The sequence below is a fragment of the Bubalus kerabau genome, chromosome 19 (assembly GCF_029407905.1).
Source record: "Bubalus kerabau isolate K-KA32 ecotype Philippines breed swamp buffalo chromosome 19, PCC_UOA_SB_1v2, whole genome shotgun sequence".
In the NCBI taxonomy this organism is placed as follows: Eukaryota; Metazoa; Chordata; class Mammalia; order Artiodactyla; family Bovidae; genus Bubalus; species Bubalus kerabau.
The window spans coordinates 9,669,202-9,684,487 of record NC_073642.1 but is presented as its reverse complement, the minus strand read 5'-3'; positions in this window follow the sequence as shown (position 1 = coordinate 9,684,487).

Below are 15,286 nucleotides of genomic sequence, written 5' to 3'. Positions count from 1 at the left end.
GTATTATGTGCCAGGTATGGGTCTGGGTTCCCTGCATGAACCATCTCATCTGTTAAATTTGAAAGGTCAAAGTCATCACTAGCGTGGGGGTTCCCAGGAGGAGTGAGTGGTAAAGAGTCTGCCTGCCAATGCAGGAGCCTTAAGAGATGCAGGTTTGATCCCTGGGTGGGGAAGAATCCCTGGAGGAGGGCATGACAACCCACTCCAGTATTCTTGCCTGGGGAATCCCATGGACAGAGGTGCCTGGCAAGCTACAGTCCATGGGGTCACACAGAGTTGGACACAGCTGAAGCGACTTAGCACGGCACAGGATCACCAGTGTGATCCCCGAGATATGGCAGATCATACAGCCAGTAAAGAGTGGCGCCTACACTCACACTTCTAACCCCTGGGGCCAGAGTCTGCAGCTCTGAACACTATAATGCTATTTCTTCCAAAATATAGAGGCTGACAATACAGCAACCTCTGAGAGGTGAGGCTGTGGATCAGTTGTATTTGCCTATTTATGCTTTCCTAAGTTACCCACATTCTCTATGATGGACAGGTATTATATTTCTAATCAGGAAAAAAAATGATATTTTAAATCTTGCTTTTGTCACATTCCATTTCAGACAAGGTAAAAAAAAAAAAAAAAAAATATATATATATATATATATATATATCTTAGTACCAAAGAGTCTTTTTCATAAAGTTCTCTTATCGGTTTCCAGAACTAGAGAAAAATGTTAGAATAAGGCAATTTGGCAAGCTTCTCCATAGCAATGGCATCTTTTTATAAACTTATTTTCACTTCTTCTCAAGCACCATGTCTCCTTTCCCTCCCCCCAGATAATAGGTCCTCTTGACCCACAGACCAAAGAAGGCGCAAGAAATTGAGGGGCAAAAAGTCATGCCTAAGTACCCATTCCTTCCAGGTTTCACAGGGAGGAGCTTGCCCTCTGGGTACTGCCATTGTAAGGGCCTCAGAAACTTGGCAGCATTTTAAAAGCATGAGATAATTCCCCATCTAAACGGTAAGAAATATGGACTTAAGATCAATACAGGGTGAATTAGTAGTCAACAGCAATCAAGTACAACAGAGAAAATATGATTCATTTCTTAGAAGGGCTAAGATCTCAAACAGTTTATCGGGAAACATTGAAGATTGGGGAGTTGAGCTGGGAGGAATGTTTTAATTTAATCAACGAGTGGGTTTGTGGAGGAAGGGCAGACACTAGAAGGCTTTTGAGACTGTATTTTGTATTTTATTTTACTTTTTGCTGCGGCTGCAGGATAATCTTCTGGCTGCACTGCTCCCTGCAGTTTCTTAAGCCCCAAGATCAGTCCCTGGCAAGGGAAGCAACCAACCTCACACCTTATTGCATGAAAATGAAGTTTTCAGCTCATGGTACCAAACAGTAATTAATCTAATTCACAATTACTCAGTAGCAGTGAAGTTAAGAATGTCACATTTCGTGACATACTTTTCATTTTAGATGGGCTTTTCAATGTGATTTTTCCTGACATTTAACCACCCTGCTGTGTCTTTCCTCTTGCAGAGAAATGAAATTTATTCATCAAGGATGCAGTTTCCTGTTCCTTTGGTGCTGGAGATATGAACAAATGTGGATTACCTTAATATGAAAAGTGATGGCCCTTGGCATCTGCCTGATGATGAATGTTGAAAAGAATGGAGTAGCCATTTTCTTTGGTGTATTTTGCTATTAAGTTTGAATAGCTAAAGGATTGGTTCTAAGTCTCAATGATACCAGACAGCATTTTGATAAGTAAAAATTGATTTTTAAATAGTTTTAAACAGTGTTTACCAAATACATTTCCCACTGAATATGTGTTTCTCTGCCTGCATAGGAGAGGATGAAGAATTTATACAAGAAGCATTTATAAATCCCCAACCCTCTCTTCTGGAGAAGGAAATGGCAATCTGCTCCAGGATGCTTATCTGGAAAATTCCATGGACAGAAGAGCCTGATGGGCTTCAGTCCATAGGGGCGCAAAGCGTTAAACACGACTGCATGACTGAGCACACAAGCAACCCACTCTTTCCTGCCATTTCAGCCATCCAGGGATGGAAGAAGGCATGTGGTAGTGCAGAAGTTCTCCAGCAAGGCTATTTAGGTTACCAGCTCTGAAGAGAAATGTGCACATCCATGTGCCCCTCCCCAGTGAATATTCTGAATCCAGTGCCTTTCAAACCAATGCTTATCAGAGCCACTAAGCGCAAAACTAAACTCATTTTGAAGCATCATCCCCCAAACGCTACCAAGTCATAAAATGTTTCCTCAGAACAGAGAGTTAAAGAGAGAAGCTGGGTTTGGAGGCTAAGAAGGGAATTGGGGACTGACTTTGAGCTTACAAGGGTAAGGACAGACTGATCCCAAACTACCCAAGGAGGTCACCCCAAACTCTATAACTCTAAGAAGAGTTCAGAGCCGACCCACAAACTGACTTAAGGGAACCTGTACAGATGAACTCCCAGTAATGAATCGCAAATTCTGAAATCTCTGAGTGTTTTTATATCCTGCCCAAAGCTTAGACTTTTCATCAGGACTCTATGAGCAGAATGGACAGTCACCAAGAGGGTTCATGCTAAAGCATTACTCAGCTTTAAAGTGCCCCAGGACCAGGAGCCTGACCCCCAGACTCATCACTGATGGACACTTCTCCCCTGCACATGTGGCAGGGACAAGGGGACTATGTTGGACATGAAGCTAGGGGCAGAGAGCATGGAAACACAAGTCTGTGAAGGAAACAGCATTTCCCTATTTCAGAGAAGTTAAATGTCTGAGTAAAATCAACCACCCAACTGATAAACAGTACACACAGGATCGTACCCCGAGCGTGGCTGACCGGACCACATCTTTTTCCTACCTTACCAAGTTACATGCAGTCAGCCTAAATCTTGCCTTAAGCATCATCTTGACCATTTCTGATCTTTTTGGCTGCTTCAGTAATATCTCAGTTATCCAAAATATTTAGGAAATGGGGCATTCAAGTAAATTGAAATTCTACCTTAGCAAGTGTGTGTGTGTGTGTGCACACACACATGCACACATGCTCAGTTGCTCAGCCATGTCCAACTACTTGTGATCCCATGGATTATAGCCCACCATGCTTCTCTGTCCGTGGGATTTCCCAGTTAAGAATACTGGAGTGGTTTCCATTTCCTTCTCCAGGGGATCTTCCTGACCCAGGGATCTAACTCATGTCTCTTGTGTCTCCTGCATTGGCAGGTGGATTCTTTACCTCTGTGCCACATAGCAAATGTGTTTAATGGAAATAACCAGGTTTTTTCATCATACAGCAAGTAGCTGCCCATACTCCTTCATCATTGTCTACTTTATTTGTAATCTGCACTGCCCTTGATCAGAGTAGTTAACATGCTTCCTTCTAATTGTTGCTGTAGCTTGTCCTCCTTGTTCAGTTGTAACACAGTCCCCTAGGACAGGGTCTTTCTTGCCACAACTTATTCCCAGTGTATGGCAAGAGTAAGTCCTCAGTACGTATATGTATAGATATCTGTGTATATGCACATATTTGTACATGCATACATGCATGGGCATGTATATGTATGCATGCATGGATATCATATATTACATAGTAAATACACTACATTTTGTAATAATATGGTAAAATTACATAGTAAATATATAATATGTATTGTATGTAGTATAATGTGATCCATAATATAGAGTATAAATATATATGCAAGATATAATATGTATATTATAATATAAAATATAATTTCAGCTTCATATTATATATGGAATATATTACACAATACTATATAGTTTAGCGTATACTGTATTATGTTGCTGTTGTTCAGTCACTCAGTCGTGTCCCACTCTTTGCAACCCCATGGACGCAGCACGCCAGATTTCCCTGTCCTTCACCATCTCCCAGAGCTTGCTCAAACTCATGCCCATTGAGTCAGTAATGCCATCCAACCATCTCATTCTCCGTCGCCCCCTTCTCTTCCTGCCTTCAATCTTTCCCAGCATCAGGGTCTTTTCTGATGAGTCAGCTCTTCACATCAGGTGGCCAAAGTATTGGAGCTACAGCTTCAGCATCAGTGCTTCCAATGAATATTCAGGACTGATTTCCTTTAGGATTGTCTGGTTTGATCTGCTTGCAGTCCAAGGGACTCTCAAGAGTCTTCTCCAACACCACAGTTTAAAAGCATCAATTCTTCAGCCCTCAACCTTATAACATACCATAATTTACATATATACTTCATTATATATTGCATACTATAGCTATATAACATACATATATATATATATATATATGATTCAGTGAACGAACAAAAGCGCAGCAGAGTCTGAGGTGAAGGTGGTGAAGAGCTTTACTGTAAATGTGCACATCTCTGAGGATGCCCCAAATACAGCCAACACCCAGGGTTTGAGTCCGGGCTCTGTCTCTAACCAGATATTTATGTGGCGGAAAATCTCTTGGTCATCTGAGCCAAGGGAAAATGAGGACAACCCTGCTAGCAGTTGTCAGTACTCTCTATGTACCAGGTCCAGGGCCAAGCACATTGTGTCTCCAAACTCAATTAACCTCCCAATAACCCTATTAGTCAGCTACTATTACCTGCCCCATTCATAGGTGAGGCAGTTAAGGCTCACTGAGGGTGAGTACTTTGCTGAAGGCCACACAGCATTCTGGACCCAGGACTAACTTGCTTAACTTCTTCAGCAGGGACTAAATGACACGGTACACATAAGCCATTTCACATAGCACCCAGCACTAAGTGCTCAGTAAATGCCAGCCAGCCTTCACCTCCCTCTTGGAATGATGACAATCTCTGGTTAACCATATGTGCTGTTAAAAGTTGACAATATATTTATTTGCGTTATAAAGAATGGAAGGAGAAATCAGCTTGCATAGATTTTATTTTCAAACTATCTATAAATAATAAGTTAAGGAAAAGTTGCCTTTCTTATTTAAAGGTCTGATTTAAATTCTTTATCAAAATGATTTAAGTGCCCTTCACTGGGAAACCATAATTCAAAGACTTTATTTATTAGACTTCTTGAAAGTGTGTTTTTAATGCACATTCTGACTTTTTGCCAAACCTCTTCTCTGAAACAGTAAAATTAGAGCAGCCCCCTCTTTAAAGAGTTATATGTATTAGATTTTTACATACTGATACGGTACAATTTATCAAAATAAATCTGAAAATTGGCACATCAATCTCTCTCTCTTCTACTATTCTTTATATCCAGAACCTTGACCTTCCTTTCTTCTGATATGCATTCAGAGAAGTCTCATGACAAGGAATTTCTTTTCTAAAGAGTCAGAGCTCTATCTTCAAGTGCAAATTTTCTGTGACCAACCTCACTCTCCTCTTCACTGTGGTTCCACATGGTGGTGTGTGTTTTATCTGATATTGACAATTAAATGCAATTACCTTTTAAATCTAAAGAGTGGTGAACTCTGAAAAATATGTAGGACCTGTAAGCTAAGTCCTAAAACAATGTTTAAACCTCTTGGGAAAACACAGGAAGAAAGTCATTATTTTTCATTTATTTTGTGTTGTAGCCTTTCTTTGTTGTTTCAATTAGAGACAAAACTTCAAAAGAAGATGACTACTTCCAAAACTGCAGAGATCAGATTCTGGGTGATTTCAGGTAACACACGTGTCACATAAATCACTGGAGTATTTTGAACATGAGTCTTTCTTTTCTAGAATTCTCAGGTATCAATTGTGATATGTAGTAGACACCAATGTGGATATCCAGGAATGCTGGCAGGATCACATTTGATACCTGATTGACAGTATAGCAGTAAGAAATTCTAGTGAAAAATAAGAACCCAAGACCCCTTTCCCAGGATAAAAACATCTTAATCTTCAAATTACTGAGCATTATAAATGAAGATATTCTATCATCTTTCCCCAAATCCATTAAACAGTGTGTTCCTTAGGGCTCCAAATGCACGTAACAAATGATAACAGATTTTAAAATTGACAACTTTTATAGCCTAATTTGACCCTCTGTAATAAGGGGGGAGGATATGAAGACTCTGAGTCCATTCTTGTTCCACTGTTAGTAATGGACCAAATATTTGTGTTTGCCCAATTTCTATTTCGAAGTCTTAACCCCTGATGTGATGGTGCTTGGAGATGGGCACTTTGAGAAGTACTTGGGTTTAGATGAGGTCATTAGGGATTCCTCTTAACAGTACAAGTGCCCTTATAAGAAGAGGAAGAGAGAGATCTCTCTCTCCATATGCATGCACTGCCCACCCTCAAAAGGCCATGTGAGGATACAAGAAGATGCCATCCATAACTCACCAAGAGAACTGTCAGCAGAACCCAACCATACTGGCACTCTGAACTTGGGTTTCTCAGCCTCTTCTTTGCTGTTGTTCAGTTGCTAAGTCATGTCTGACTCTGTGACCCCATGACCTATAGCACACCAGACTTCTCTGTCCTCCACTATCTCCCTGACTTTGCTCAAATTCATTTCCACTGAGTTGGTGATGCTATCTAACCATCTCATCCTCTGCCATCCCCTTCTCCTTTTTCCTTTGAACTTTCCAGCATCAGCATCTTTTCCAATGAGTGGACTCTTTGCAACATGTGGCCAAAGTATTGGAGGTTCAGCTTTGCATCTGTTCTTCCAATGAAATGAAGGTTCACTATTTAAGCCACCCAGTCTGTGGCATATTGTTACAGCAGCCTGAACTAAGACAACCAATAAAACAAGTGTTCTTTGAAAAATGAAAACATAGCTTCACCAGAATCCATGCCTTGATGAATATCCACAGTCTCTCCCTCTCCTGTTTCAGTATCCTCTCCCATCTCCAACATCTGTGCTCCACAGACTGCTATGTGATAAGAGTCCAAATATCCCAAGGCAGCATCCCAAACATTTTCTCATCAGGCCCCACTGATTTCTCCAGCTGCTTCTTCAGGGGATCATACCTGTACCTGATACGTCTCCCTTCGGCCAGCTCACCATCCATTTCTATTTTCTAGCAAAAAAGCACTCTGGTGTCCACTGTTTCCTGCCCCATCCATGCACCCTGACTTAGGCCTTCCTCTTAAACCATATGTTTGGTTGATGCAGACTCTTCAGGTCCAGGGTGAAGTATGACCCTTAGGTTGTGTACAAGAATCTGGTCTCATCAACTGGGTAGGTGCTTTGGGAGGAAGAAAGCAGAAGAGCAGACAGGAGGGACAGAGGAGGGAAGAATAGGGGAAGGTGGGTTCATAGGGCTGGCTCCTGCCTCATACACATTTCATCTGCTACCTCCACTCACATGCCCCTTGGCACTTGGAGGGACCTCACCAAGGCCATCAAGAGCTGGAGCATAGCTGAAGGAATACTGCCATAAAAGGAAGCAGGAAACTAATATTTCTTATGAACATACTATGTATCAGATGCATGCTAAGTACCTCAATATTCATTTTCCATTGTAACCCTAAAAGGCAGATTTTTTTCAAAAAAATCTGTAGAAGTAAGAAAAAAAGAGACCCAGAAGTATTAACCCTCTTGGTCACAGAGTAGTTCAAATCAGGATTTGAATGTAGAGTTTCTTTCAATCAACTCTTTTTTTTTTTTGTCTGTTTTTCTTTAATTTTAAATTTTTTCTTGGAGGGTAACTGTTTTACAATGTTGTGGTGGTTTCTGCTGTATGACAAGTGAATCAGCTATAAGTGCACATATAGCCAGAGAAGGCAATGGCACCCCACTCCAGTACTCTTGCTTGGAAAATCCCATGGATGGAGGAGCCTGGTAGGCTGCAGTCCATGGGGCCGCTAAGAGTCGGACACGACTGAGTAACTTCACTTTCACCTTTCACTTTTATGCATTAGAGAAGGCAATGGCAACCCACTCCAGTGTTCTTGCCTGGAGAATCCCAGGGATGGCGGAGCCTGGTGGGCTGCCATCTATGGGGTCACACAGAGTCGGACACAACTGAAGCGACTTAGCAGCAGCATTCATATAGCCCCTCCCTCTTGGGTCTTCCTCCAACCCCCTACATCTCAACCCTCTAGGTCATCACAGAGAACAAGGCTATGTGTTGTGCTTAGTCGTGTTTTTGTGACCCCATGGACTGTAGCCCACCAGGCTCCTCTATGCATGGGGTTATCCAGGCAATAATACTGGAGTGGTTTGCCACACCCTCCTCCAGGGGATCTTCCCAACCCGGGGATTGAACCCAGGTCTCCTGCATTGCAGGCAGATTCTTTACTGTCTGAGCCACCAGGGAGGCCCCAGAGCACCAGGCTAGTCACTGTGTAACCTACTCAACCAGGCCCTGAGGAGCTGGGAATGACGTGACACGGGGAGTGGCCTCCGGTCTGAGGGAAAGCAGCAGGCCTACAAGCACAATGAAGCCATGAAGAGTAGATCATATGCAGTGGCAGGCACATGGAAAGATGTACAATGGCACAAATTATCGGGGAAACACAGATTAAAATTACAATGAGATATCATATCACACTCATTAGAATGGCCATCATCAAAACAAACACAAATAGCAAGTGTTGGCAAGGATGTGGAGAAAAGGGAATCCTGGTCCACTGTTGGTAAGAATATAAATTGGTGCTGCCCCTGTGGGAAACAGTATGGAGGTTTGTCAAAAAACTGAAAATAGAACTACCAAATGACCCAGCAACTCCACTCCTGGGTATATATCCTGTAAATAACAAAAACACTATTTTGAAAAGGTATATGCACTCCAATGTTCATAGCAGCATTATTTATAGTCACCAAGGTATTGAGGATCTTCCCTGGTGGCTTAGTGGTAAAGAATCTGCTTGCCAATGCAGGAGACCTGGATTTGATCCCTGGGTTTAAGACGATCCCCTGGAGAAGGAAATGGTAACCCACTCTAGTATTCTTGTCTAGGAAATCCCATGGACAGAGGAGCCTGGAAGGCTATAGTCCATGGGTCACAAAAGAGTCAGACATGACTTAGTGACTAAACATCAACAAGATAAGGAAGCAACCTAAGCGGCCATCAACAGATGAATGGATAAGAAGAGGTGTTACATACACAAAAAATGGAATGCTGTGTTGTTCAGTCGCCAAGTTGTGTCCAACTCTTCGCGACCCCATCACGCCAGGTCCCTGTTCCTCACCATCTCCTGGAGTTTGACCAAGTTCATGTCCACTGAATCTGTGATGCCATCCAGCCATCTCATCCTCTGTTACCCTCTTCCCTTTCTGCCTTCAATCTTTCCCAGCATCACGGTCTTTTCCAATGAGTCAGCTGTTGGCATCAGGTGGCCAAAGTTTTGGAGCTTCAGCTTCAGCATTAGCCCTTCCAAAGAGTATTCAGGGTTGATTTCCTTTAAGAATGGCTAGTTTGATCTCCTTGCTTTCCAAGGGGCTATCAAGAGTCTTCTCCAGCACCACAATTTGGAAGCATGGAATACTACTCAATTATAAAAAAGAATGAAATTTTGCCACCTACAGTGACATGGACAAGCTTGAAGGGCATTATGCTAAGTGAAATGATTCAGGCGGGAAAGACAAAACACGTATGATACCACTTATATGTGAAATCTAAAAAATAGAATAAACCGGTGAATATAACAAAAAACATCAGATTCACAGATACAGAAAGCAAACTGGTGGTTACCAGTGGGCAGATGGGAAAGGGGAATTATGAGGGCAGGGGAAATAAGAGATACAAACTCTTGTGTGTACTGCACAACACCGGGAATATGACCAAATTTTGTAATAACTGTAAATGTGGTGTATTCTTTAATAAGTTTATAAAAAAGAATGAGCAAAACTTTAATGTAAAGAAAAGAAGTCTGTATCATTCATTTACCTATCATGCCTGAGGCACAAACACTTGTTGGGCATCCACTAAATGCCAAGTACTCTCTAGTGACTTTCCTGTGTTTATATTTTTAGACCCTATAGAACCAATACCATCAGTCCTATACACTGTGTACAGGGGAGTTTAATTAACATGTCCATGTTTCTCAGCTGGTACAAAAAGGAAAGCTTAACCTCACATATTATATGAATATAATAACTCATACTGCAAATGAGCTATTTGCAGTAGCTTATTCAAAATCTAGCACAATGTAAGAATGAATGTTTTGTTCACAGATTCAGGAATACATAAATTCATTGAAAAAGCTCTATAGGCAGGGAGCTGGGACAAAACTTAAATCAACAAGACACATCCAGTGTCTCCAAGGAGCTTCCGAGTTATGGAGTCCTTGGCCGTCAAGAGTGGAAGGACTCAGTAAATCTAGCCCCTGTGAGCCCATGACCTTGGGGCAACAGCTGGGCTAAATGTCACTACCACCTGCTGCCTGAACAATCCTGTTGCTTGCCGGTTTATTACATGGATCAGTCACACTGTCCAAGAGTTACTATGAGACACGTTTAGCATGTCTATGTAAAATCTCATTTAGCACAATTCTTTCCTTCTGAAAAAAGAGAAAGAGATCATAGATTAGAGATCTGTATTTCGAAGTTCTGAGAAACAGACCTGAAGAACAGGAGCGCAAGCCCTTAGAGGCAAGGGTTTTGATGGTGGAAGCCCTGGGAGAACCCAATAAAATAAGAGGGACAGAACCTAGTTTTTCCTCACTTGACATGGCCCCAGGGGAAGATGTGCAGAGGCAACGTAAATGGTTGGACTCTCAGGGAGAAAACTGCTCCTGGCTCATTACCTGGCTTCTTATATTATTGATAGCCTCTCATCTTTTTGCTGTTTCAAAGGGTTTGAAACTGCATAATCCTAGTATATAGTTAGGTTCTCTTTCTGTCTCTCTGTTCTCTCTCTCAGTCTCTGAGGCACTAGAATGGATTCTGTGTTGAAAGGTTATCATTAGCCTGGTAGTAGAATGTTCCTAATGTGTTGCTCTATTGTTTCATCCTTATTTTTTTCTCTCTGTGTTTGTTCTGTAAATCAAAAAATAAAACTTTCAGTACTAGATTTTCATTTTTAAGTTCTGTAGATGCCATGGGGCTTCCCGGGTGGTGCTAGTGGTAAAGAAACCGCCTGCCAGTGCAGGAGATGTAAGAGCTGAGGATTCGATTCCTGGGTCGGGAAGATCCCCTGGAGGAGGGCATGGCAACCCACTCCAGTATCCTTGCCTGGAGAATCCCATGGACAGAGGAGCCTGGCGAGCTACAGTCCATAGGGTCACAAAGAGTTGGACACCACTGAAGCAACTTAGTCCGCAAGCACAGATGCCATTAAAGGAACTATTTCCCTGAGGGAATGATTTCCATCAGGGCAGTCTGTGTCTTCCTTGATTCTTGAGAAATATCCTATCATGCCTCAGGCCACATTTCCCAGCCAAAGTGCTGATTCTGGCAACATGAAGTGACTTAATGCTGGACCTGCCTGGGTTTAAGAGGCTCTGATGTAGAAATTACTCATAAGACCTGGTTTGTTAGAGGGGAAAGACTCACAGCGGTCTGTGGACAGTACTCTCCACACATCATACAGCAGATACTGTGTCCTGACAAGGAATCAGGGCTTTGCTTCCTCTTTTGATGTTTCCATCAAACACCGTACCAAGGATATACCTCTCCAGCAAATTTTCTTCAATACTAAAGCCATTCAGATCTACAGAAGGAAAATTTGGCCTTATCCTTAAAATACAGTTTTGAAGCTAAATTGGTACTTATGGTGGCCTATAATGACAGCCTCCAGTCATTCCCCAACTCCTCATATACATACTCTTGTGTAAACCCTTCTCTTGAGTGTGAGCCGGCCCTAGTGACTCACTTCTAAAGGATAACGCATGCCAAAGCTGATGGAGGTAATTTGTGAGATTATTGCCACTCACATGGCTATTGGCAGACGTCATCAATTTCTCTCTGGCAGCTAGACAGGGTGGAGGTAACACACCCAAGATAATGTCAATAAACTAATATTGGAGAGTCTTCTGCCACAGACTATTCACTGGAAATGAGACATTATGTAAAGCCCACACTCAAGAGAAAGGAAACAGACTGCACTTTTTGAAGGGAGAAATGTCAAAAAATGTTGTGGACCGAAAAGCTAGCCTAGTCCCCATCTAACTGGGTTGCAAGGAAATTCTGCCAATATTTGCGCCATATTCCTTCTCCCAAGTTCACCCTAGAATCAATGGAACTAACTTGGATCCATGGAAAGATAAGGAAAGCCTCTAATCTCTAAAACTATGCTTAGGATAAACCAATATAATCATGGCTAAAGCCTTAAAGGTGCTTTGCAATCTGACTGATCTCTGATGTGGATCTCAGAGTGGTCCAGGAAGGCAAGCCCAGTGCCTCGTCAGATGTTAGCTTCTTCCTTCTTTGAGCCCCATTTCCTTCTCAGAGGGCTACCACTGAGCAGTTCAAGCACCACCTAAAGCAGAAAAAGTTGTGTGTTGGCCTTAACACACCTCTTCTCAGTAACTTTCTTCAACAAAAACCCATACTCAAAAGTTCTTGTTGGTTTTTATTCTCTACTTCTTTAAACCCTCTCCAAGAAAAGCCAAGTGCACAAAGTATCTATTTCAAAGGATTGGAAAGATATTTTAAAGGGCAATTTAGCCAGTTCTTACTTTAAAGTACATCCTTTCTTGGAGCTTCCCAGGTGACTAGTGGTAAAGAACTCACCTGCCAATGCAGGAGAAAAAAGATGTGGATTTGATCCCTGGGATGGGAAGATCCCCTGGAGGGGGGCATGGCAACCCATTCCAGTATTCCTACCTGGAGAATCCCATAAACAGAGGAGACCAGTGGGCTATAGTCCATGGAGTCACAAAGAATCAGACACGACTGAAACAACTTATCATGCATGCATGCACACACATTCTTTCTTGGAGAAATATCAGTCTCACAGAGAATTTCCTCTGAGAAATGTAAACATGAAAAAGGATTTTCTTTTCTTCAAACCTGAAAGTTTTGAATTATTTTAAAATAAAGCATAGACATGTGGTTTGTAATCAAGAGTTACTAGTTTTGGTTTGCCATGGCTCACATGAATTTGATGAACTTGAACTTCTCTACAGACTGCCAGTTCATTCAAACAGAATCATGTCTAAGCCTCAAAGGTAGACTTCCACAGTTGATTCCTTGTAAACTACCTGACCTGCCTCTTGAGAAACTTATATGCAGGTCAGGAAGCAACAGTTAGAACTGGACATGGAACAACAGACTGGTTCCAAATAGGAAAAGGAGTACACCAAGGCTGTATATTGTCAGCCTGCTTATTTAACTTCTATGCAGAGTACATCATGAGAAACACTGGGCTGGAAGAAGCACAAGCTGGAATCAAGATTGCCGGGAGAAATATCAATAACCTCAGATATGCAGATGACACCACCCTTATGGCAGAAAGTGAAGAGGAACTCAAAAGCCTCTTGATGAAAGTGAAAGTGGAGAGTGAAAAAGTTGGCTTAAAGCTCAACATTCAGAAAACTAAGATCATGGCATCTGGTCCCATCACTTCATGGGAAATAGATGGGGAAACAGTGGAAACAGTGTCAGACTTTATTATTTTTGGCTCCCAAATCACTGCAGTTGGTGACTGCAGCCATGAAATTAAGACGCTTACTCCTTGGAAAGAAAGTTATGACCAACCTAGGTAGCATATTGAAAAGCAGAGACATTACTTTGTCAACAAAGGTCCGTCTAGTCAAGGCTACGGTTTTTCCAGTAGTCATGTATGGATGTGAGAGTTGGACTGTGAAGAAAGCTGAGTGCTGAAGAATTGATGCTTTTGAACCGTGGTGTTGGAGAAGACTCTTGAGAGTCCCTTGGACTGCAAGGAGATCCAACCAGTCCATTCTAAAGGAGATCAGCCCTAGGTGTTCTTTGGAAGGACTGATGCTAAAGCTGAAACTCCAATACTTTGGCCACCTCATATGAAGAGTTGACTCATTGGAAAAGACTCTCTGATGCTGGGAGGGATTGGGAGCAAGAGAAGGGGATGACAGAGGATGAGATGGCTGGATGGCATCACCGACTCGATGGATGTGAGTTTGGGTGAACTCTGGGAGTTGGTGATGGACAAGGAGGCCTGGTGTGCTGTGATTCATGGGGTTACAAAGAGTGGGACACGACTGAGCGACTGAACTGAACTGAACTGAACTGAAACCATATAGTTTAAAAGTCTCATTTGACTATCTGAGAAAGGTAATTCAGAAAAAAAAAAAATGTTCAGGCTTTGAACAGAGGGAGGGTATTTTTTAAAGTGTGGGTCATTGCATTAAAAAATTAGAAATGGACCTGAAAGCATGCATGATGATATGCTAATTTCAACGATAAATAGGGCAAGTCTGATTTGGTTGCTGTGCTAATATAGATCTCCTTTGCAGTCACTTCTCTTACATAACTGTGTATGCTGGTGGGGTACATGCCTTTATTCTTAATTTTTTTTAAATTTGCAGCTAATTTTAAACTGGCTGAAAGGAGCCCCTGAATTATATTCTTAAACAACTGAGAAAAAGTGTTCAGGCCACTTAAAGCACATGAGAATAATATGTTACTAGATATTTTAAAGAATAACTGAAGCAAATGTACTAGAACTAGACTTACTGCTTTTTCATAATGGGATGGACTAAATTATCCATTATACAGGAATCACACATAAAAGCCTTTCTCCACATCAACTGATAGATCAAAGGAAGGGAGGATGAGTGGTCTACAGGCACGAACCACACCTCCTGAATTCTGAGCCCAGGAGTGACTGGTCTGCACTTTAACTACCTCTCCTTGACATGAAACAGGATTCATGTGTCTCCCACTGAGGAAAGTCAGGTAGGCTCAGCTACAAAGATTTCCCTTCCGTCCGTGCCCCTCCCCTTTCCATTCCATCGGCAGGATGACAGCTCCCTGATGGGGCTCAGGTGAATCTCATTTAGAATCTGGGCTTGGTGAATCCCTCCCGTCTGAGCCTTGCAGGGAGGGCGTCTGTCAGCATCACAGCGTGGGTCCCTGGCATATTTACAGTTCCAGGGACGGCCTGCTCCTCCCCACCCCAGCTGCACTGGCTTCCTTGCCCACCCCCTTCTGCAGAAAACTACCCAGCCAGATATTCTGACTCCCAGTGACAGATGAAAGCACGCCGCATCCTCTTGTCATCCGCCTGCCCCCGGCTCCCTCTTCAGAGTATTCAGGGGCCATTCAAGTGTCATCCCAACGATCATCTTGCCGCTGTACTCCCAATTTATCAATATTCCAAAGAAATCATTCATTCATCCCCTGGCTCTTTCAACAGACATTACTCAGAGTCTCCTAGGGGCCGGTCACTCACACAGTCATTGCAACTCAATCACAAGCACACAGCCCGATCCGTGACCTCATGGAGCTCACTTCTCTCA